Source organism: Heteronotia binoei, chromosome 5 (genome assembly GCF_032191835.1).
Source record: "Heteronotia binoei isolate CCM8104 ecotype False Entrance Well chromosome 5, APGP_CSIRO_Hbin_v1, whole genome shotgun sequence".
Taxonomy (NCBI): Eukaryota; Metazoa; Chordata; class Lepidosauria; order Squamata; family Gekkonidae; genus Heteronotia; species Heteronotia binoei.
The window spans coordinates 78,956,642-78,979,285 of NC_083227.1; positions in this window are offsets into that span (position 1 = coordinate 78,956,642).

The following is a 22,644-nucleotide window of genomic DNA, read 5'->3' on the forward strand; positions in this document are numbered from 1 at the left end:
GAATCTGTTGCTGTTCTTTTCACACACGCACGCGTGCGTGGAGAGAGACTGTTCCAACCTCCCAATTTTCTCCCTCTGGGGTTCTCCATACTGTCATTTATATCCCTACAGGATTTACATTAGATAAACTGTGTGCGTGTGTGCACATGTGTGAGATCTGGCCTACCTAAGCTAATACTACCATAGAGTTTTTGCCCAAAAGCAAGAGTTTCTCCCCAACATGCCTACATCACTTCCAGGTCATGTTGGAAGTCACATCAAGGACATCACTAAAATATCTGGTGAGACTCCCTGCTCCTGGTAAGCCAACTTCCTATTTCCTGCCAGCTGTCCAGAGGGACCTGGCAACTCTACTTGCTTCCTACGCAGCATATATTGTACCACATCCCTTGGGAAAACACTGCCATATTTGTTGCATTACTGTCATTCAAACAGAGGACAATTTCAAAAAGAAGGTGGTCTGAATTTGAAATTTATAAGCACTACCTAACAGCACCTACAAAGAAAGGAGTAAAAATGTGTTTAGGGTTTTTTTCTCTCTCTTTTTTTTGGAGTTAACTGGTTTATTAGAGAGGACTGGTTCTGTAACTAGTCATCAAGCACAATAATGACACAGGACACATTTGGGAGAGCTTTACTGCTTTAGTACAAAGTAAGCATCCTGCAGATGCCTTAATTCTACAGAACTCATTTCATATTATCAAGATTCCTTGTCTATCGTTTTTGATTTAACATTTGTTAAGAATGATTTGTCTCACTCTAATACTTAAAATTGGTGGAGTCCAATCAAGCAAATTGTAATTTAAAGAGTTCCTGGGGGATTTATAATATGATGAGACCTTTGGGGGCAGAGTATTTTTTTAAAGATACATCCCTCTCTCAGAAATGATTTTCCTCAGCTCTTCTTTTGTCTGAAACTTTGCTGCCAATATGCCCATCTCAGTCCAGCTTCAGATAAATCAGAGCTAGAGCGCAAAGCAATATGAAAGCAGCACAACCCAAAATCGGAGAGAAAAAAGACTTGATTGAAGTTGTGAGCAAGTGAGAGAAATATGCGAGCCCATTAGCATTGGAATTAATTAAAGATTTTATTAGCATCTGACAGAGCCTGTGGGAAAAGTGCACTAGTTTTTTTTAAAAAAAAAATTAAAAGGAAAACACAGAAAATGCAGGAATGTGCATTCATAGGTCACAACACAAACATCTCAGAAAAAAGAAACAGGTTAATGTATGTAAGTACAGTGCTAAAAGAACAGTAGTGTGTTTCCAGGGAGCAGGTCTCAGGAGTTATAACTCCAAATTACACCTAGTAGAAGAAGAAGAAGAAGAAGATATTGGATTTATATCCCGCCCTCCACTCCGAAGAGTCCCAGAGCGGCTCACAATCTCCTTTACCTTCCTCCCCCACAACAGACACCCTGTGAGGTGGGTGGGGCTGGAGAGGGCTCTCACAGCAGCTGCCCTTTCAAGGACAACCTCTGCCAGAGCTATGGCTGACCCAAGGCCATGCCAGCAGGTGCAAGTGGAGGAGTGGGGAATCAAACCCAGTTCTCTCAGATAAGAGTCCGCATACTTAACCACTACACCAAACTGGCTCTCCTAGTAGTAAAGTATCCCCAGTTGTATAGCACTAATGATAATTAGAGCCACCAGTTGGCAAAGGTAGATAATCTCCTTTGCCAAAGTTTACCAGTGGTAAACAAATATTGATAGATTGTAAAAAAAAATAAAATCATTGCATCTATAAAGTCTGATGATCCTAGAACAAAAGTCCCCGATCCTTTTAAGCTTACAGGCACTTTTGTAATTCTGAAAGACTGTGGTGCCACAGGAAGCAGTGCCAGCCTCAAAATGGCTGCTGCAAGTTACTTTTAGTCACACAGTGAACATTCTTGTGCTGCAGAGGCAGCTGCATCCCAAACAACACTTTTTAAAATCTGCACAGCTAATCAAATCTCCAATGGCCAGTAACAAGTCTTGTTAGGCCGAATAGCCACCTGGTCCCCAAAGGGTCGCCAACTCCAGACTGGGAAATACATGGACATTTGGGAAGTAGAGCCTAAGGAGGGAAGGATTTGGAAAGGGGAGGGACTTCAAGGGGTCTAATGCCAAACAATCCACCTTCCAAAGTGGACATTTTCTCCAAATGGACTGATCTTTGTTCACTGGAGATCAGCTGTAATCCTAGGAGATCTCCAGACACCACTCGGAGGCTGGCAACACTATGCCCCACCCACTTTCTAAAACACATGGTGTCAGTAGACACCATGGCACCCACCGGCTGTTGAGGACCCCTGTCCTAGATACTAGAAGGATTGTTTTCATTGTTAATAATGCATGTTTATATTTCCTAGCTAGGGTTGCCAAGTTCAACTCAGGAAATATTTGGGGACTTTGGGGGTGGAGCTGGGAAACTATCCCATCCAAATAAATAATAAAAACACAGCAGTGCAGTTCCCCTGAACACGGTCTTCATTTCCTCCTCCTTTTTTTTTGCTTCCAAAGAGTTCCCTAGCAGCTGCACTTCCACTAATGAAAGTAAACACAAATTCACAAAGCTGCCAAAATAAAGTTTGCAAGCCCACAGTTTTGTGATCTCACTGGGGCAATTTACTCACAGGATATAGCAATCTGCTGTATTTCAACTAATTTCTTCAGATTAACACAGGAAAATGAAAGTACTGCGCAGAGCAGTCTAGGGGGCGGAGTTTTCCAGCCCATAATCAGGTCCTAGTTAACTCTTTACTATCCCTTTTATTATGCATATGACTTCTGAAAAGCAAAACAAACAGAGGGACTGGGCTCTCTCTCTTCTGCTTTCACACACTCACTGGAAAGAGTCACATGGCTCTGCTTGCTCCCCCCCCTTCAGCATTACGCTTACTGCAATTTAAAGGCACACATACAAACCTTCCAAAACACAAGCAGTTTCTAAGTTTCTTAACCTGATGAGATGGAAAGGCACATCATGGCTGTTGGGGCAGGGCTTCCCCTCACTGGCCAGCTGGTTGGTTGCAGGGAGGAGCATGCACAACTGGGGGATTCCCCACTGGGACCTGGGGGATGGCAAGCCAATCCCTAGCTTAGGTTTACCATTGCTTTTACAGTAATATAGAACAAGAAGTGGAAGATTCATTTCTACACAATGGATGACTGTCAGGAATATGGCAGAAATTATATATGTCGCAGATAGGGCCAAATTATACATAATGTTGGAGGTCCACAACTAGAACTCCTGAGGTGTTATAGTACCTGAAAATCAGCCAAATGGGAACCTGATATGGACCCAATCTGTTGTAGGGAAAGGAAGAGGGGAGTTATTCCTGTATGTCTATAATATAGTGGGTTCAGCACAATGAAGAGGCAAGGTGGTAGTGATCATATCTCTTTTTATTATCACAGCATAGTATAGGGCTGTGCTCTAAGACTGAAAACTGGGCCAACAGGGGACTTTGGGGGTGGAGCCAGGAGACATTGGGGGTGGAGCCAGGAGACATTGGGGGTGGAGCCAGGAACAAGGAAGTGACAAGCATAATTGAATTCCAAGGGAGTTCTGGCCATCACAGTTAAAGGGACAGCACACCTTTTTAAATGCCTTTCTTCCATAGGAAATAATTAAGGATAGGGGCACCATCTTTTGGGGCTCATAGAATTGGACCCTCTGGTCCAATATTTTTGAAACTTGGGGGGTATTTTGGGGAGAGGCACTAGCTGCTATACTAAAAATCTGGCGCCTCTACCTCAAAAAATAGCCCCCCCAGAGCCCCCAATACCCATGGATCAATTCCATATTATTCTCTATGGGAATTGTTCTCCATAGGGAATAATAGAGTGCCTAGTAGACATTTCCCTCCCCCCCACGCTTTCTAAAGGGGGGAGCCTCCATACCAGGGAATCCCCCCTCCCTGCCCCCTCCCTCCCTCTCTCTCTCTCACACACACACAAATACTTACCGTACTTGGTCTTCTTCCAGCAGAATTTGCTCGCTGTGAAAACGAAAGCAAGCTGCACAGGAAAAGAAAGGGAGGGGCCGTTCCTGTTTCCTGTGCAGCCTTAAAGGGACACATTTTAAAAATGGATCCCAAGCTGTAAAGCAACATGATGCCTACAGGTATGTTCTCTCTCCCCCCGCCCCCAGATTTTTTAAGAGTGGGGGAGGAGGCTGAAAATTTAGGGGTCCCCTGCCAGGGCGGGAGGTTTGTGAAGCCTACCAACAGGGCCAACTATATATACACTCAAGGTTCCCATGCTAGCATGCTATTGAACCATTCAAGCCAGCAGGTGGCCCGTGATTGGAGCAGGACAGCAGGGATTTGGATCCTGCTGTCTATTGTTCCCAAGTCCCCAAGTTCAGTCCTACAGGCTCCAATGAGCCAGGCAAGAACGCCATACTTTATACATCCATCCATATACAACAATGTCTAAGTGGTAGAACTGCCAAAAAAGGCTCTGATACACTGATTCCCTTTTGGCTGCTACTCATGCCACCAATATCCAGCTTCAGCAACCTATAAAAACAAATAATATTATTTATCCAGCTCCACAGGCAGTCAGGTACCAGTGGTGATCAAGGCCCACCAAAATTTTGTCTGCTTTGTCTCTTTTCTTGGTAGCCAAGCTCAGGAGGGAAAATTCAGGTGCCCCACTAAGCATAAAGACTAGTTCTTCATATAACAGAGCTGGCTGAAATATGGAAAATAGAGAAATGTTAGAAATTACAAATAGAGTACAGCAAAAGAACACTACAAACATTGACAGTTCTTAACAAGGTATTCAGTTTTCATTGTATTTTTTCCACCCATACGGAATTTTCTAAATTTTTACTATGGTGATATATTCCAGTCTGTAATAATTTTTCTTAGTATCCAATGTGGCATATACAGTTCTGTTACCAAGTAAAAGACTTTACCTTATACCCACCTCTTGTTTCCAGGATATGATCTTGGTGTCTCATGTAAACTGAACCCAAAAAACAGAACAGTGCACTATATTATGCAGATAAAGGCTTATAGATATTCGGATAAGGGGCTCTCTCTTTTCTCAGTGGCTTCTGTGGGTAATTCAGGTATTAATTTATAGTCTGGTGTTTGGTAGTGGGCTTTTTTAGCTGTGAAATTTTCAGCATAGTGCTATTCCAGCTTTATCACAGTTTTGCAGTTCTGTGATTCAGAAAGGTATACACTGCTTTCAGGATGAGGCACTTGCTGTTTTCCATCTAAAAGGCATAGTAGGAGCTGAACCCCAAATTCACCTTCGTCCTTGACCTTGGATAGCCAGGAGGACTCCACCAAAATGGACTCTATGGAATCTGTAGGACATCCCTTTACACCCTCGCTATTTGTGATAATGATAATATCAAATAGTGAAAATAATGTTACTAGAATGCCTTACATTCTCAATGGATAGCATCATTTTGCTAAAAGGTATTTTAGCAACCCATTTATTGGAATCACTGTGATAAAATCCCAAGTTATCCAAATTTAACGTATGGTCTTCAGTTAACATTTTATCATTGTATTCCTATGTTGGCAGCTCTCCATTCAACCACATTTCAAGTTGTTTTGAATGCTGTCCCTGCATCCTTCCAGATAGCTTGGTTAATGAAAAGGTTCTGAAATGAGTAATGCATGTTATAAAGAAAGAGTTTCATTTGGGCCCCAGGCAATCTGTTGCATTGTCCTTTAGTGCTGGCAGACAAACTACATGGAGGTGAGGGCCTTATCTTGATATGTATATCAGTGCACTACTGCAGGGCTTTTTATTTTGAAATGTGTATTTCAAACCAGACTTGGCTGAGATAACTGCAGGGAAGTAGATCCCCTGTGGAGAACAGAAGATTGCAGGAGGCCTCATCCGAGCAAACCGACCATTACCAGACGCCGCCCAATGGCTATTAATGCTCTGAAGAGAATAAATCCAAGATTGCTTTTGTTTCAAGGAACTAAGGGTGGGGGATGGATGTAGGTCTATAGGTTTCACAATTAATGAGATTTCTTTCAACCAGCAAGCCCAAGGTTTGGTTCAACATCACCCTCGCTGGGTAAGTGACCCCCCCCTCCCCGTTTCATTTAGCAGCTTGTTTTTCTTCCACTTGAGTTCCAGAAACTCCCCTACTTGCTGTCTTAGGTTGTTATTTTATTTCACTTTATTTTAGGCTTTTTATACAAATGCTACTGTGGATTGGGAGCTTTTTGCACAAGCTATCCTCTTGGCTTCTTTTCTGTATATATTTCTGTTTTATTACAAAACATGTACATAAAGAAGTCAGAAGTAATACAGCAGTGAGAATCTAAATATGAATCCTCAAAGCACAAAATAATAGGGATGAACTGAATGTTATCCAGAAAACATTTTCTGTGTGAAAAGGGGGCTCACCCTGTTATCACCTCCTTGTGTATTCAGCCTCAAACAGCTACTGCTTTTATACCATTTTTATATAAAAAATGTTTCCTCAAAACAGTGATACTGCACACGGTAAATCAGTTTTCATTATATAACAACATTGCAGTGGATATGCTGTGTACATAGTCAGGGATAACCCTGCTCCTGAAGTTTTGCCCTCACTCTGAATTGGCTCCATTTGCCCTCAATGTCATGAAAATACACACATGAAGCTGCCTTATACTAAATCATACTATCAATCCATCAAGGTCAGTATTGTCTACTAAGACTGCTAGTAGCTCTCCAGGGTCTTTCATATCACCTACTGTCTTATCCTTCTAACTGGAGATAGTGGGGTTAGAATCTGGAACCTTCTGAATGCCAAACAGAAGGGCTTTTTTGAGCATGAATGCACAGGAACACAGTTCCAGCTGGTTTGGTGCCAGGGTGTGTGGCCTAATATGCAAATGAGTTCCTGCTGTGCTTTTTCGACCAAAAAAACCCTGTGCGAAACAGAGGTTCTTCCACTGGGCCACAGCCCCTCCCCTTATCATGGTGATACTACTTTTAGGAGGATAAAGAATTTCAGAAAATGGTGCTAAAACTGCAGTTTTCTGTGACTGTGAGCCATTGCCTCAGTGCCAGGCACAGGATGAAGGAATGGGACACAATGTGCTTGAATGTGTGCGGGTGCATAAGCAATATAAATATATACTGAAGGGTCACTTTTCCCCTGCCACGCACCTTAGCCAAAAAACTCAGTTTCAATATCCTCCTCCTCCAGTCATCAAAAATGATAGGCAAACATCCTTTAGCTTGAATTGGAAATGGCCTGTGAAATGATGATAGCTCTCAGAATTCCTCCCCCCAGGGCTATTGTTAAACAAGTGGAGGATCCACAAGAACTTGCAGGGAGCATCTCATTTTCCCCTACCTCACTATTTCCTCTTTCCCTTCCCCGAAAGCATGCATAGCCTCTTTCCTTTTCCTGCTTCCTTCTGTCCTTCCCAGCCACCAGCCAACCTACCTTTATCTGCCCCCCATCTTCAGCTTTCTCTCCTTCCCTCCCTCTGGCAGTCTCTACGTAAGAAAACTATAGTTAATTGCATAGTGCTGGCTCCTTGGCCAGGCTCACTACCATGGTGGGGGAACCCACAAGGATCAGTGAGGAACACCTCCTTTCCTCTTGTATCCTTTCCCCACACTATGTTGCTCCTTTTCTCTTGCTGGAAATCTTGATATACCCACTTCCCTGCTTCCTTCTCACCAACCAGCCAATTTACCTTGTATCTGCTGCCCTATTTTTATTATGCATTTGCTTAATCTTTCTCCAGAATGAAGACCAAAGCAGCTTACACCATTCTCCTAACCTCCATTTTATTCTCACAACAACCTTGTGAGGAAAACTGAGAGAGGCCACCCTGTCAGCTTCCACAGCAGAGTGGAAATTCAAATCTGTGTTTCTCAGATCCTAGTCTGGCACTCTAATCACTACACTACACTGACTTTTGGGGTGTGGCTGCTGTTGAACAGTAGCAAGCAGCCAGTTCTTGGTAAGTCATGCAAATTGAATGAACCCTCCCTTAAAGGCCAAAACAGCTCTGGAAATACCTCTGTCCCCTCCCCACCTTTTACTTATAGTAACCAAGGCAGGAAGCCTGTCAATACCAATCCAATCCAAAAACCTTTATTGGCATGATTCCTGGCAATACCATTGTGGTTGCCTAGCAGTGGCGATGTCAGGCATTCATTTCTTAAACCTACAAGTTCTGCTTCTATTATTTTGGTGGTTTTCACTCCTGCTGTAGAGAAGGTGGCATAGTATCACCTGATCTTGTCAGCGTTCAGAAACTATGCAGGGTCGGTACTTGGAAGGGAGACCACCAAGGAAGACTCTGCAGAGGATGGCACTGACAAACCACCTCTGCTTCTCACTTGCCTTGAAAACCCCTTGTTGGGGTCACCATCCATTGGTTGTGACCTGATGGCACTTTACACACACAACCCCTGCAATGAATTTTCTTTTAAGACTTTAGATATTTCTGCAAACCTGGAGAATTTTTTCAAGTTTGTAGAAAGATCTGACCTGTCTGTTCATGGTTTCAAACTCTGGACATACGTATCCACAGATTTGGCCATGCTGAGAATTAGATACCTTGATCTGCTTGTAATTTCAAGGCCTTTTGGGTGAGCCTTCCAACATTTTCCTTATGACCCCCAACCTTTCTCTCCCACCCTGAATGATGTAGCTTCTGTAATAGGAATCAGTGCACCAGAGAGGTGGAAGCTACAGCTGAAGGGAGGAGGAAAAAGAAATCTCCTCCCTCCCTCTTGCAGGCTCAGCTGATCCCTAGCCCAGAAATGGGAGAGGTGAGAAGGAGGAAGACCTAGGCTTGCCTCCTGCTGGCAGCCTACATTGCCTGCCACTGCTTGGAACAGCTGTAGAATTTTTTTAAATGACATTGCTGACATCACTACCCTAGAGTAAAACCATAGAATTTTTAGCTGTTCCTGAAGTTACAATTCAGAAATGATGTACCAACATCAGTGATGTCACTAACATCATGCCCCCCATGTCCCTGCCCCTAGCCGTCCTGACAGCTTGCACTGGCAACCCTAGGGGGACCTTCCCTGCTCCTGCTGCAGCAGCAAAAGCCTTCACCACCTAGTAAATGGATGCGAACAGGAGGGAGCCCTCGTTGCCAGGATTGGATTAAAATCTGTGGTGCAGAAGAACTCAGGGCCATAATGCTCATTTGTATTGAAGGCAAGCGCTATAAACTGCTGTAGTCCAAGGAATTACAAAGTTCAGCAGCATCACTAAAATAAGCAGCACAGGAGGAGAAACGGCTCATGGAAAGCTTTCCCTGAGTCATCCCAGTCCTACAAAACAGCAGATCATGAGAGGTATTGTGAGAACAAAAAATAAGCAGCACTGTTACAGATTTTATGCCACAGATAAAGGGGGAGGGTCTTTTTTGGGATGGGCAGGTGGTAGAGTTGTTTAGTGGACTGAGATATACCATTAGATCAAGATGGACTGGCAAACTCCATTATTATTCTGGCTCACTGTGCCACCAGTAATAATCAAGAAGTAAAGGCAATGCAGCCATGTTAAAGCAGAAGCTATAGTATAGTATGTAAGGCAAGTTTCCATGTGGAAGTTAATGAAAGAGAGAAGTCCTGAAGAACTTTGTGCTTTGTTTTTAATTGGTATTTTTAACTGATGGGTTGATTTACTTAAGTTATTGGTCAGGATTGTTTTACTTATATGCTTTTTATTAGTGTGGTTTATTGTACTGTCTGTTTGCTTGGTTTTGTTTTATTGATACGAACTCCCTCTGGCAGGTTTGGTGAGGTAGCATACACATTTTCTAATTAAATCAATATATCTAATTCTCAACATGAACCCATCTGTGGATACTTAAATCAGGAGACTTGGGCCATGTACAAGCAAGACAGATCTTTCTATAAACCTGAAGGGGGGGGAAACCAGGTTTGAAGACAAACCTGAAATCTAAAAAAAGTACGCAGTGGTGATTAAAGCTCCTAAAAACAATAGCAGTGTCTGTAGAATTAAGAAAGAATGTTAGGCAACCACAATGGTATTTCCAGTTTTTAGCCTTACTTTTGATCAGTAAAAGTCAGGGAGAAGGAGCAGGGTCCTTTCCAGGACTGTTTTGGCTCTTAGGGAAGATTAATTAGGGCTAAGGTTGGTAGCAACCACTGGATGACTTGCTACCATGAGATTTACATGACACACACCAGACTGTTTAGTACTGTTGCATAGCGGGCACCCCAATAATGCCAGTGTGGTGTCGTGGACAGTGTTTTAGACTAGTTTTAGACTAGGATCTGGGAGACCCAGATTTGAATCCCTACTCTGCTGTTAGGGTTGCCAAGTCCAATTCAAGAAATATCTGGGGACTTTGGGGGTGGAGTCAGGAGACATTAGGGGTGGAGTTAAGATCAAGGCTGTGACAAGCATAATTGAACTCCAAAGGGAGTTCTGGCCATCACATTTAAAGGGACGGCACACCTTTTCAATTTCTTCCTTCCATAGGAAATAATGAAGGATAGGGGCACCTTCTTTTGGGGCTCATAGAATTGGACCCCCTGGTCCAAACTTTTTGAAACTTGGGGGGTATTTTGGGGAGAGGGACTAGATGCTATACTGAAAATTTGGTGCCTCTACCCCCAAAAACAGCCCCCCCCCAGAGCTCCAGATACCCGCAGATCAATTCTCCATGATTTTCTATGGGAATAAATCTCCACAGGGAATAATAGAGTTCCCAGCAAACATTTCCCTCCCCTCCCCTTGCTTTCTGACAACCCTGAAGCGCGGGGAGGGTCTCCAAACCGAGGGATCCCCTGCCCCCACCTGGGGATTGGCAACCCTATCTGCTGTGGAAGCTCACTGGGTGACCTTTGATCAGTTACATGTTCTCAGCCCAACCTACCTCAGAACATTATTGTGAGGATAAAATGGAAGTTAGAAGAATGTTGTAAACTTCTTTGGGCCCCTATTGTGCAGAAAGGTGGGACAGAAATAAAGTAAATAAATAATATAGCTGAAGGTTGGGAGCAGATTAAAATAATGTTGTGCATGGTTGGGATGGAAAGAAGGAGGCAGAGAAAGATGAAGGTGAAGTTTATTTTTTTTTCTCCCTTCTAGCTGGGAATTTACTGTCCTGCTTCTGAGGAATGAGGACAGGGCTAAGCAATCAGCCTTGGTTTTGTGTGCAGCAGCAGCCTCATTAGCACCATAGACAGTGTGGCAGCTTCATATTCTGAAAGTTGTGAGTTAGAGCCTCACCCAGGGCAGCAGAATATTTTCCTCTCTCCATAAAAACAGCTAAAAAGCCCCTTCCTCAGTAGTGTTTGAAAAGACAGAACTTTCTTTATGTAACAAAACCTGTGTTTTTCAGGGCTTTCGCCAAGGTTGATATATAGCAGCACACTTGACCATAGCATAAATTCTCCCCCCTCCTTTGAGGTATGTGTGTGTTCTGCTGTACTGCCCAGTTGACACCAGACTGCCCAACAGAGCCTCCACAGGAGCTGATCCTGCAGGGAGAACTCTTTTCACAGGCTCGGCTCCTGGGTGGGCTCTGTTAGGAAAGTCTGTTCTAAACCAGGCTGCCCAGCAGACCCCCAGCTGAGAACACACACACTCCTTCTGGTTCAGTAATTCCCACCAGTATTACAGGTTTACTAATAGGGTTGCCAAGTCCTCTTCATCCCCCGGTGGAGGACATTTGCGGTGCGACGCACGTGATGAAATGATGTCACCCGGAAGTGACACCATCAAAGTGGTGATTGTACCATAGAGTTTAACCTCCCAAATGGCTAGAGCGTCTGGGAAAACCATAGAATTTCCCTGGAAACGCCTAGAGCGGCCCCGCATGGGCACCACCATTTTGATGACCTCACTTCCGGGTGATGTTATTGTGCCAGTGATACAGGGGGAAGTTCCCCCCACCCGGGCGGGAGATTCCCCGCCTGGTCCGGGGGCTTGGCAGCCCTATTTACCAATGAACTCCTATCATTAAACTAATCCTGCTTGTTAAAAAACCTGAAACTTCACAAGTAAGCACCAATGCCACTGTAAGCCGAAATGCCCTCAAAACGAGGTTGGGGAATTAGTCAGGTGGGCACCTGGCTCAGGATCTTTTTACCAATGTATACAAGATACACGTCCAGAGAAGTAATGCGTAATTAATGGACTCTAATTTAGTAAAATCAATTATAATTTATTGGGAAAAATATAGGCTTCCATACAAGATAAAATATTCATCAAAACACACATTCAGTCCTAGGAAATATAGATAGATAGGGGAACACATGGGTAGACAGACAGGGTGATATTTACCTATTGTAGTCTTCAAGGAAGGCTCCAATGGCCACAAGCGAGGAGGTGGGAGAAGGGACCCGAAACTGATCAGGAATCAGGGATGGATCTATGCAGCAGAAGTTGGGATACTGATAGAAGCACACCTGTGGGTAGCTAGTCCACAGATTATAAGGACTCTCTTGAGCCCTCAGGGGATGGGAGATACGAGGGAGGAGAAAGGGGAGGCTCTGCAGTGACCATAAGGGCTGGACTACTGCAGTAGCACCTAATTGGATGCTTGCTCTTGACCAATGGACTGGCCTGGATCCAGTGTACCTGAGAGAACTTTCAGGTTGAAACGGACCAGGGGGTGGCTCCAAAGTGACAGTTGGAAAGAAGAATACAAGTGACTACTGGGTGGGGAACACTTTAAGATTAGGGAACTTATCTGAAAGGGTGACAATAGAGAGTCTAATTGTGGCCTAGGTAACACCCAGCATGTACAAAGGAACTTGGCTCTGGCTGAAGATGTCTTCCTCTTCTGTCTTCTTCTAGGCACCAGTCTTTGTCTAGAGTTCCGTTAAACAAAGAAAGTGGCAGTTGGACTATTAACCACTCCTGGGGTGGGTAGGTTGCTTGTAGGCCAAAGGTGACATCTGGTGTGTACGTGAGCCTTCTGCTGGGATGAACTGGAGTCAAGCCTGGTGGGAAGATGGCTATGTGTGGTGTTAGCTCTCCACGGTGGATTCCATGGTCAGAACTTCATAACCGTTCGCCTGGATAGCTCCTGGCACGCAGACTCCTCCACTCCACGGCTGATACACGAAACGACGGGAAGACGTTTGTGCTGCTGATAGGCACTCTTGTACCAATCTAGAGTGCCTTTTGTGGCGTTATGGCTGCTTGTACTGCATAAGTCCCTTATGCCCCTGCCCCTGGCCAGATGTATGTGAGTTACTTCTCCAGGTGCCCTGGCAACCGGGCTGGTAACTACGATGTTTGGAAAGGGGGCTTTTCCTCACACCACATGCAAAGTTTCACAGCTCAGTCATTTTGGTTTGCCATTGTACATGGCAGTGTTAGCATTACAGACATGAATGCAAGCCTCCTGGGTGCCCAAACCCTCCAGAGAAGGGTATGCCCTTACAACAACTTAACTTGAAACAGAATTCAGACTTCAAAATGACATTGCTGTGCCCTTTTAAGTTTGGCAAGTTGCAACACAGGGATTCTGTAGATATGTTTAAATCTATTGTTGAATTGAGAGATAGGGCAACAGTAGGCTCTGCTCCAGCTTCTGCACTTGACAGCAGAGGAGGGACTGTGGCTCAATGGGAGAGCATCTGCTTTGCATGCAGAAGGGCCCAGGCTCAATCCCTAACATCTCCAGTTAAAAGGATCAGGACTTCTGCCCGAGACCCCAGAGAGATGGGCAAGTCTGAGGATTCTGTCCTGACCTTGATAGACCAAAGATCTCATTCAGTATAAGGCAGCTTCATGTGCTCATGTGTCTGTGACTGATAAAGCTGGGCTGGGGGTGGGAATAGACTGCAGAAATCACTCTGCACTGTTTCTCAGGCCAGCAACAGATTTAAAGTAGAGTTGCCTCCCCTATCCCTGTAGGATAGACCACAGCCCGTGCTCCCAATGATGCTCTAGAGGACTCCAATTAAATAATGTGTAAGATGTCCCTTTTAACTTCACAAGCATTCACCCAATCATGCTGGAAAGGCTGAATGCTGCATTAAGGGAGAAATTAGCCAAGCAATCGTTTAGCTGATTCCTCATTGCTAATGATCTTTGGTCCATAAAGGCAAGCCTAATGACTCCAGGCTACATTGCATCATTCCACATGAGGAGCATGGCAGTTAATATGGCTAGCATCAATAAAACATCTGTAGGAGAAAGTCAGGAAGGGATCTTAAAGCTTAGCGCTGCTGGGAAAGGATGTACTTCAAGGGCAATAGTGTTTATATAAGCTTGATAGTGAATCCTCATTTAACCTTCTTTGTTGTACCGAGCAGGCTATTATAAGTGAAGTGATTGCAAAACCATCTTTTTTAATGCCCAGAGCTCATTAGAGTTCAGGAGAGGGATCATGCAGGTATGCTGCTGTGTGGTGGAGGGAAAGAAAAAAAAAAGATCACAAAAGTAGCACAAAGCAGAGTTAAGAGGCAAGGTCAAAAGTGGAACTTTTGTAGCTGCTCCTTGAATAAGCTGCATCATCATCTCCTGGTTATGATACTGGTCTGCAATTAATTTTGCTAATGAGCCACTTTCAATTAGGTGTGAGAAGGGACAAAGTCCCAATCTCTCCTATCAAAGTTGTTGATCACCACAGGTACCAATGCCATGTCTTTTGTCTCTTGGTTGGCCACTGAAGAAAGGCAGATGACTCTCCTCAGTGGGCCAGGTTTGGTCCAGAGGCCTCAAGTCCCTAACCTCTTGTTACAGTTTACAAAAATTATGTGTGTGTGTGTGTGGGGGGGAGACAAATCAAAGGGTGTTTTGCTCAAGGACTTGTGTGCAGGTGAAGATGTTCCCTCAGAGGTCTTGCCCCATGTATCTCCACCATCTGAGTAGCGGTGGGCACTGATGCAGAACAGGGCCTTTCTGTCAGTAGTGCTAAGCTCATGAAATACCTATGCTAGGGATATACTTACCCTATGGAGTTAAGGGACCATGGCTTGGTGGCAGAGGACATGTTTTGCATGTAGAAGATTCTGGGTTCAATCCTTGGTATCACCAGTTGAATGGTCTTAGGCAGTCTCATGTGTGCTGAGTGCTACTATTTGCATAACCTAAATGGTCTTTACAAAATGCAACTAGAGTTTAATTAGGATTTCCTTTGGCTGTATAAATCACAATCTGTATGTATGAAAACATTATTTTTTTATCTCGCTTCACTAAAGAAGAGTTCAGTTCTTTTCACTGTACTCACGTTGCCCCCATGACTTGATGTAGCTACAGATAGCAATGATCTTGTTTCTTGCTGCTGCTTCAAATCCAAGAAGAGACCAGGCACTGCTGGAATGTGGGCAAAGAGCTCTTAGAGGGGGTGGAAGGTGACAGTTCACAGGTATCTGCAACAGCTGTCAGAATTACCAGCTGCTACAGACACCTGCAAGTTTTCTCCATGTGCAGCCTCATTCATGGAGTCCTCTATGAACCAGCGCAGTGAACCAGGACCAGTGATCTGTAGCATCTGTCATGCATAATATTTGCCTCACCATAGGGCCAGATGCTACTGACAAACAGCTTTTCAAGTGATTGCAAATATTATGCAGCGAGTTCCTAAGTGGCCTCCAGATTTTAATTGGTCATCTTTAACCCACATCTGGATAGTCCTCCTCCCCATACGTACAGTTGGGAGTAATCGTGTTATGAGAAATCAAGTGGCATACATGTGTTTGTGAATAAGGAAATTTATTGCATTTCTGACTGAAATAAAATTTAAACAGGATGACATAAATTGTGCTATAACCTGATATAAACAACATTATTTTATATTGGGGTTTCCCACTACGGCAATCTGTTACTCAAAAGAACTGCATAAATCAACAATAATAAAATTATACAAACTCTATGCTCAAAATCAAATAAGAACCAGTATCAGAGGAGAAACAGCAGCAGTATATAACTCATAAACTAGCAAAAGTCAAAAATTTCTTCCCAAGAGCTCAACTTCATTTTTTGCCTAAATGTCAACAGGAACGGAGTGAGATTCAAAGGCATGCACATGAAGATGCCTAATATTAAGTCAGACCATTGGTCTATCAAGGTTAGTACTGTTGACTACTGATTGGCAGTAACTCTCCAGGGTCTTGAGTCTGACACATCACCTACTGCCTAATCCCTTTGACTTGGGATTTACTGTTCTAAATATAAAACAAATGCTCTAACACTGAACCACAACACTTTCCACTGCTGTCTCTTTACTAAGAAATGGAAAAATATATTGACATCGAACAAGACCACAGGTGCTACATCTCTTGCCTCTAATGAAGGAAGGAGGAGGAGGCATGTGCACCCTTCCTTGGAAGTTTTTAAGGTGAACACACCATCTCCGAGTTTGTAGGACCTGACAATTTTCAAAAAGAGTCGCTGTTGGCTCTTTTCCATTTTTACAGATCGGGGAATATTTAGACCCAACAAAAAAGTGAAGAGACTCCTTCAAGTTCAGCTAGTAAGAGTTGGAAACAGAAACCACTCAAAGCTCCCTTCTGGAAGCAAGAGGACACATTCCTTTAAAAGGATCTGAATTTCAGAGTCTGCAGAGGCCAGACTACCTTTCAAACAACTGGGAGAGGAAGAAGCCTAGTTAAGAGACAAGACACTGACTCTGTTATCTGGGGGCACAGTAGGGGCTCCTTTATGGGTGGAGAAATAGGGGGAATGCAGGACTTTCTGTCTAGGCCAAGGTATACCGAGCATCTACTTCATCCTTTTGTCGTTAGAGTCTCAATTCAGAGGAAGGGTGGCGTGCAGGAAGAGAAACAAAGCTGGTAATTAGCTTCCAGAGGACTCCCAAGACACTTTCAGTTCAACTGCTCTGGTCAAGACCTCACCATGCACTTCACGGCAGTACTAGACAGTGGGGAGCAGGCAGCTTCACAGAACTGGTGAGCTTGTTCCGTTCTTAATTAAGTCTTTGGCACTTAAAAGGAGCAATTTCTCCAGCAGTTTGTATGAGGAAGAGATACTTATGTGTGTGTGTGTGTGCTTGGAGAGAATCTTAATGAGTTCTAAAGCTCTCCTGTTCCCCTCCCCTAGCTGGAAAGGCGATGAGCCTCCCCTGTGGCAGTGAGTCCCCCTCTCTCCAAAAAAATGTATTGCCATTAGTGATACATGGAAATAAGAGGGGAAGAATCCAAATGAAGTAATGTAGTCTGGTCTCCTTAAGGTGAGCGCTCTATTAGGCACTCCTCCATCTTTTGAAGTATAATCTGACAAAGCTGTTGACTCAGGGGAAGAGAGCACTATGTTTAAGGAGCAGAAGCAAGCTGAAGCCACACAATTCCACTGAACGATGATGATGTGCCCATCGAGGAAATTACTCTACAAACCATATAGAGGAGAGCTGTGTGCATCTTCCACAATGACCCCCATTACCCCTATTTCTTTCAATCTGATTATATTCATATTGGTACAGCTTTCAAATAAAGATCTATTTCAGTCAAGTGATTTTGTAAGGTGGAGGAAAAAAGTACAAGATGAATATTCCTGAAGTACAAGTTGATACATTTCTGGCACTGGAGGGGTGCAATCCAAAGGACACCACTCTCTGCAGTATAAAAAGTAATGGCAATTTGTTATCCTTTAACAGCATCCCAAATGTGCTGTCAGAACCTAACTCATTGGGCTCCATTGCAAGGCAAACTGTATCTCCTCAGGTAAGCATTGACCTCCATCTGCCATTAGCACCAGTGTTCCTGGTGCCTTATTTACAGCACTTTAGCGTACAAGTTTTGTACCAGGTGATATCATCTTCTCAGTTGGGCATTTTAATATCATTCAGACATGCCATTCCGCTCTAGTACTATAACACATCTTGTAATGTCATGCCAGGAACAATCACACAGCATTTTTCATTAGGAATAAAAACATACACATTGCATTGGAGGGGGGGAAGTGTGTAGAAGGCCCACTCATTATTTGGTTTTCCTGGGCTGCTGTGTTAGTTCTCCTTTTTATCTGCCTCTTGACACAAATGAGAGGGATAACATAGAGACACATTCCTTCCAAAGTGTTCCGATTTCTCTTTTCAGTCTTTTCTTTACAAGACTGATTGGCAGGAAATGTGTTTTCAACTTTTCTAAACAAGGTATACAAAAGCTAGTTTGTCTAAGATGGTCTCTCTCGTGATCATTTCTTATTCTGAGGGCTCTTATTTCTGATCTTTCTCCCCTCCCAATTCACTTTCCATCTAACTCTTCACACTTCCACTCCTTCCCTGACAATTCTGCCTGGCTGTGTTCCAACAGCCATGTTCAGTTTATCCCTTTACATGCATATAATACAAAAGAATACAAAGACAACCAAAATGCAATTATAAAACTGTCTCTTTTGACCAAGCATAGGGCTTTTTAAAAGAAAAAAAATCAACCTTGCTTTCAGAAACACTGATGAAAAAAAAGAAGAAAAGAAAAACTAAATCCTCTGTGAACAACATCATTGCATATGCCATACAAAACATCCAGCAGGAAGTTATAATAGAACCATATTGTAAAAGGAGAAGTGGAACTGGAGGAAAATAAATTCAAGGAGTCCCAGGCTGGACCCAGTGGGTCCCCAGGGCTGTTGCACACAAGAGAGCAGATGTTTCTTTAATTTTATTTGTAAAAAGTTTTATATAGTTTATTTAATCTCTAGAAAAATAAAGATTCAAACTCAAAGCAATACATTATCTCAGAATCATACCATAGTAAAACAAGAAAACTAACTTAACATCTTCCCAGACTTGAGTTAGATGGCAGAAACCTTAAATCCAAGAGTCAAAAGGCCTTAGCACAGGCTAGGGTTGCCAAGTCCAATTCAAGAAATATCTGGGGACTTTGGGGGTAGAGCCAGCAAACTTTGGGGGTGGAGCCAGGAGACATTGGGGGCGGAGCCAGGAACAAGGGTGTGACAAGCATAATTGAACTCCAAGGGAGTTCTGGTCATCACATTTAAAGGGACAGCACACCATTTTAAACGTCTTTCTTCCATAGGAAATAATGAAGGATAGGGACACCTTCTTTTGGGGCTCATAGAACTGGACCCCCTGGTCCAATTGTTTTGAAACTTGGAGGGTATTTTGGGGAGAGGCACTAGATACTATACTGAAAATTTGGTGCCTCTTCCTCAAAAAATAGCTCCCCCAGAGCCCCCGAAACCTCCAGATCAATTCCCCATTATACCCTATGAGAAATATTCCACATAGGGAATAATGAAGACGTTAACCTCTCCTCCACACACCCTCCTTCTCGCAAATCTGATGTAGGGGATTGGCTTTCTACTCACCAGCCAGCTTCTTCACAGTAACAAAGACACAGACACAGAAAGTTGAAGCCTTTCACCACCTCCGGAGGTGCAAAGGCAAATGGTCCTTTGGGGCGGGGCAGGAAGCAGCCTGGGAGAGCTCCAGCTGCTGCGATGGAGCTGGGTGGGAAGGGTAGGGGCAAGGAGAAGCTGCTGCGATCCGAGGTGAGAAGGGAAGGGAAGGGAGGAGGAGAAGCATCAGGGATCGGTGGGAAGGGGAGAGGAGAAGCTGCTGGGATCTAGGCTGCGTGGGAAGGGCCGCCATTCCCCCCGCTTTCTGGATTTTTGCCAAGCGGGGGGAGGAGGCTCCAAATTGGGGGTCCCCTGCCCAGGCGGGGGATTTGGGAAGCCTAGTACAGGCATTCTCTATGTTGCTAGCAATTGCAATTCATGTGTGACATCGTTCAGGCCTTTAGTCAATCAGAATCAAAACTAGCTTCCCCACCCCCAGATTCTTAGCTCAGTTATATTTTTTTGCTTAGGCAACATCAAGCAATGATACTCAGGGCTTTTTTTGAGCAGGAGCACACAGGAACGCAGTTCCGGCTGGCTTGGCATCAGGGAGTGTGGCCTAATATGCAAATGAGTTCCTGCTGGGCTTTTTCTACCAAAAAAGTCCTGATGATCTTGATCTTTTTAGAAAATTACATCACCACTCCTGGTCTCTCTCATCCCCCCTCCAATCCAGTGACTTAAGGTTTTCATGAGAAGCTAATTAACCATATTTCCATTTCTGGCTTTGAAGACAATAAGGTCTATGTAGGCCAAGAGATCAATTAGTAACACCTTCAGGTTGGATGAGCCCATAGCCATTCAAACTAACTCTTGAGGGGGAAAGTCAGAGTTGTGTTGCCTCACAAGGAGCCTAATTTTTGTTAATTGTATGGGGGGGGGGGCTAGAAGAAGACTACAGATTTGAACCCTGTCCTTCTCTCTGAATCAGAGACTCAAGTGGCTTACAATCTCCTATATCTTCTCCTCCCACAACAGACACCCTGTGATGTGGGTGGGGCTGAGTGGGCTCTCAAAGCAGCTGCCCTTTCAAGGCCAACTCCTGTGATAGCTATGGCTAACCCAAGGCCATTCCAGCAGCTGTAAGTGGAGGAGTGGGGAATCAAACTTGGTTTTCCCAGATATGAGTCCGCACACTTAACCACTGCACCAAACTGGCTCTCGTTCTAACAACATTATCATTGTAAATTTGGTGAAATAATGGCATGGCTGCTACCCATAACAAACAGATAGCAATGCCAAAGGACACCACTGCACTTTGTGACAAATGGCCACAATTCAGGTTAATTAATCGGCCACTTCTCCTTCCTTTCAATCTCATTTGATTACAAAACACTTAGAAAGTATCTGGAATGCACAGAACATCCCAGGAAGGCATAAAGATATATTCAGGCGGGTAGCCATCTGAATGTTGGACTGAAGCAACAGAACAAAGTTTGAGTCAAGTGGCACTTTTAAGACCAACAAAGTTTAATTCTGGGTATAAGCTTTTATGTGCATGCACACTTCATCAGATACATTAAAACATACTTCTTCGAGCCTTACATGCGGGGAGGGTTAGTTATCAGGAAGGGCTAGTTAGAATCAATATGTATAAGGAATTGGACAATAAGTTTAGCTAAGGTTGGATTAATGCAATTGGTAAGACCTGTGAATAGCAGCAAATTAGCATAAAGATAATGAAAGAGTTAAGTTAGAACTAGGGTTAAACCAAGTGGAATCTTTAAGACTGACAAAGTTTAATTCTGGGTATAACCAAGAATTGAGTAATTTAGCATATGTTGTGAGAGAAGAACTCAATAGCTCTGTTAAGGGATTCCATTGCCCTGAGTGCTGTAATAACTTGTAATTCAGCAGTCTCCAGTTCCAGTGTTTCTGAAATTCCTTTGCAATAAAACATGTACTCGGGTGGTTGAAAAGTTCTACAGGTTTCTCCGTTTTATTATTCTTGATGTCAGATTTGTGTCCATTTATCCTTTGGTGTAGGGTTTGACCTGTTTGCCTTATGTAGATTACTGAAGGGCATTGCTGGCATTTAATGGCATGCCATATATAGTGTTAGAAGATGAGCAAGTGGATCGAACTGAAATGGTGTAATTAATATTGTTAGGTCCAGTGATCACGTTGTCTGGGTGTATGTGGCAGCAAAGTTGGCATCTGGGTTGATTACAAGCTCTGGTACCAGTGTCTATGTTCAAATTAGATACTGTATTATTGTGGGTGAGGAGTTGTTTAAGACTTGAGGGCTGTCTTGGTGCAAGAAAAGGTTTACTCCCCAGTTCTTGTGAAAAAGAACTGTCATTATTCAGTGGAGGCTGCAAGTCGCTAATAATGTGTTGAGCTGTTTTGAGTTGAGAGCTGCATGTGACCACAAATGATGTTCTGTTATTCTTTCTTTTGGGTCTGTTTTGCAACAGACTCTCTGGGTACCATTCTGGCTTTGTTAATCTGTTTCTTGACTTCATTTTAATTCCAAAAAATTTGTTGTAGATCCTTCATGCAAGAATCTCTGTGTAAGGCTGGGGCAGATTCAGCTGTAGCATAGAGCCTTTTATTTGTATGCTAATTTGCTGTTATTCAGAGGTTTTACCAACTGCTTTAATCCAATCTTAGTTGTATCTGTCTCCCAGTTATTTATCCTTCTTGGCTCTAACTCAGGGGTGTCAAACGTGGCCCAGTGGCCGAATCAGGCCCCCAGAGGGCTCCTATCAGGCCCCCAAGTGTCTGGCTGTCATCTGCTTCCTTCTCTCTCTCTTGCTTCCTTCTGCATCACAGCTTGTTTTGCCAGACTTGCTCAATTGCACAGGCGCTACAGAGCAAACCCTCTATTTTCTCAATTGGCTGAGGCTCCTCCCTTGGGAACGAAGGGGAGGGAGGCAGGGCTTGCTTTGCTAGGTTCTCTCAATCGCAGAGCAACTGAGCAAAGCCTCTCTTCCTTCTACTGGCTGAGGCTCCTCTCCTTCCTGGTCCCCTGGGGAAGGAAGGAAAGAGCCAGAGCTTCTTTAGTCCAGCTCCCTGGACCCCATGGGAGAAATATAAAGAGATCACCTTTAACACCAATGAGTACTAAAGTTTTAAGCATGTTTTAAGATTTGGGGTTTTTTAATATTTTTAATTGTTTGTCTTAGTCCTTTATAAAGTTTATATCTCTGCTATCTAATCTTAAATAGGTCCAACAAGGTCTCATTTATGTCAGATTTGGTCCTCATAACAAAATGAGTTTGTCACCCCTGCTCTAACCCCTGCTCTAGTCCATCAAGGCACAAGACAGCTTGAAACAGCTGAGCAGCAGGGAACAGACTGCTCCCCACCACTTAAACTGTTTTGGGGGATTTCTGCAAACCCTGTTGAAAGGGACCATGGTCCCTTTCAATGGGGTTTGCAGGATCACAGACCTG